The sequence below is a fragment of the Phoenix dactylifera genome, unplaced genomic scaffold, assembly GCF_009389715.1.
Source record: "Phoenix dactylifera cultivar Barhee BC4 unplaced genomic scaffold, palm_55x_up_171113_PBpolish2nd_filt_p 001544F, whole genome shotgun sequence".
In the NCBI taxonomy this organism is placed as follows: domain Eukaryota; kingdom Viridiplantae; phylum Streptophyta; class Magnoliopsida; order Arecales; family Arecaceae; genus Phoenix; species Phoenix dactylifera.
Window position 1 is genome coordinate 83,766 of NW_024068852.1, and position 3,051 is coordinate 86,816.

A 3,051-nucleotide genomic window follows, 5' to 3' on the forward strand; every position below is an offset into this window, starting at 1 on the left:
CAATCAAATTGAGTTTATTAGTAATTTAATTACTAATTAATCCTTCAATAATTACTTTAATTATTTTATAAGATAATTTGCCAATCAAATTGACCAAATTATCCCTGAATGATTCTTAATCATTCATCAGCTTTCTTGATCAATCAGGAATCTTCTATGCGTGTGACCTCATAGGTTCGAACCTAAGCCGGTAGTATAGGAACAATTTTCTACACAAATCGATGTGACCATCTAGCAATGGTACCCGACGTCCGGATAGGTCGAATATATGCGAAGCAAATATTTTGGAACCCTGAACTATGGTTACTGTATAATTCAATCCCTTTTGACTCCTAATGCCAGGATGACTTAGAGCTCACTGTCAACCCTATAATTAGTACATCCATTATGTGATTAACTTTAGATATCCCGTGACTCCTCACTGGGATTACCCTGGCCAAGGTTTTGCTAAATTAATCACAAGACATTATCTCCTGTTTTCAGGAGGGGTCAATTCCATCTTGACTCACAACTGACTACGCAAGTACTTGACTGCACCCAGTGACCTTCCGTCACTGAATTAGAAATTCAGGTAGTCCGTGGTACCAAAGTACAGTGAGTTGGCTTGCTAGTCACAGGTTGCGCGTCTCAGGTCAGAGGGCCAAACTTATACCCATATCCACTCGGAACATCTCTCGACAGTAGAGCGTTTCGGAATTGGTCACGTTTAGTGAAATGTACTTCTACACTTCACTTGTGTGGCATACCAGTGTCTCCACACTCCTTGGTTAAGAGGACAACCAACGTATATGTCACACAACGACCTAATCTCGATAATGTTGTCGTCCTAGTAACAACATATCATTTCGTCGCAAACAAGTTTAAGGACTCAAAGATAAATCCTCCTTTATCATAACATAAGTCCTAAGGACTTCATCATATAAGAGTTCATTTGAAGATGAAATGATGAATAATGCCAAATAACACTTTATTAATTTGTCAATTCATTTACAAAATTCAATCATCAATATGCTGACGATTGACATTTAGGATACAAATTCCAACAGTAAGTACGAAAAGGATTATTGAAAGATTTTTGATAGGTATCAATATTGCCTGATCGTGCAAGATTGATGCATTGTGGGATCAGTTGAGATGGGATCACAAATCCCTACAACACTCGCTGTTATGTTCTACGGTCTTGACGGGTTCAATCCTTCTAAGTTCAATTTCCTCTACCTTCCTAGTAAGGGCTGCCATTTTAGCCTGAATATCATCCTGAGTACTAAGGTTGTAAAGGCCCCCGTGTCCAATGCTAGTAGGCTTAGGTAAAGGTTTATTCACTCTATCCCCTGTATCCCATAATTGTGCAGTCTCTGCGAGAGAATCTAAATAGTCCCATGCCTCATCGGGTTGCTTTTCCAAAAATAGACCATTGCACATAGTCTCTATAAATTGTTTTAACTGTGGAGACAATCCTTCGTAAAAGAAACTAATGGTTCTCCATGTTTCAAACCCATGATGAGGACAAGAGAGAAGCAAATCTTTAAATCTCTCCCAGTATTCATAAAATGTTTCATGGTCTTTTTGTTGGAAGTTACTAATGTGCCTTTTCAAAAAGTTAGTCCTTTGTGCGGAAAAGAATTTTTTCAAGAATTCTTTTTGCATATCATGCCATGTTCCTAGCGATCTAGGTCTCAAGGAGTTCAGCCATGTTTTGGCTTTATCCTTTAAGGAAAAGGGAACAAGGTCAATTTAAGGACATCTTCCGATACATTTGGCACTCTAAATGTGATGCTAATTTCCTCAAAATCCTTAAGGTGAAGATAAGGGTTCTCGGATTCCATTCCATGATACTTTGGCAGCAATTGAATTACTCCTGGTTTGATTTCAAAGTGTCCTACGTTTTCAGGAATAATCATGCATGAAGGTTGACTAGTCCTGGTGGGGTGTAAGTATTGTCGAAGTGTCATAACTGGGGGTCTACCTTCATCACCATGGTGACTTCCTACATCATCAGGAAAATTTGCCATCTCACAAGGTGTGAGATACTGCGAAGGAATTTCAAGGATGTGTCCTAAGGGATGATCTAAAGTTGTACGACTTAATCGACCGGTGTCGTCCCTATTCCAACCTAGCATCAAAATTTAATTAAATTTATTTTATGTTTTTTTTAAAAAAATAAATATAAATATAAGTACCAACTAAAGATACCCTAAACTACACCCTAAAACAAAAATCTATTCACAATCAAACATGCAACTAAACATTACACCTCAATTTCTAATGTTTTTCTTAAATTTCTAGACAGCTCCTAACTGGTCTGAAGAGGGCACCTAAGCCTCCAATCCGGTCTAATGAACCGAGTTGACCAGGTAAGCTCCCAGGTAAGTGGAGGGGTCACGATGCGTTCGCAAAGGCCCACTTAAAACCCACTTGCCTCGAACAGATGAACTGTCTCCCTTATAGGGACAAAGCTTGCCTAGACATCAACTAAGCCACAGAGCGAAATTGGTGCAACTTTCGGTGGTCTTCGTCCTATTGAGCTCGAATGTCCTTAGGGGCCAACGTCTAGTTGATTTTAGTTAAGCTTAGGATATTTATGCAATGGGGTGATTTTTGGGCTAAGGACGAGTGATGAAATCCCGACCTTATCTTTTTAAATGGGTTCAGCCCTTAGAATATTTTATACTGATGCCTTATACTATATGCAACAATCAAGAGATTTTTTTTTTTTAATGTTTTATGACATGACATTAAATTCATTGAATAGGTGATCGAGCAAATTATTTATTTTTTTTTTAAAATTTTATGAGTTGAAGTTTGAAATTTGAATCTGAAATTTGAAATTTGAATTTTAGGTTTTTCCTCTCTTTTTTTTTAATTTTTGAATAATCACCCTTGATCTTTTCTTAAAGTTTTTTTTTTTTTAAATTTTCAATTAGCAACAAGGGTTAATGAGATATTGATAACAATAAAATTCTGATTCTAAAATTAAATGCGAAAATTAAAAACAGAAAGTAGCAAGGTTTCGTATTAATCTAATGGTCTTAAAGTTTCAGAATGTCAATC

The 3,051-nt window shown here is 36.9% G+C and overlaps 1 pseudogene; it reads left to right on the plus strand.

Moving 5' to 3' along the window:
- The first annotated feature begins 1,492 nt into the window (after positions 1–1,492).
- On the plus strand, positions 1,493–1,590 carry LOC120108772 (annotated as a pseudogene).
- The last annotated feature ends 1,461 nt before the right edge of the window (positions 1,591–3,051 follow it).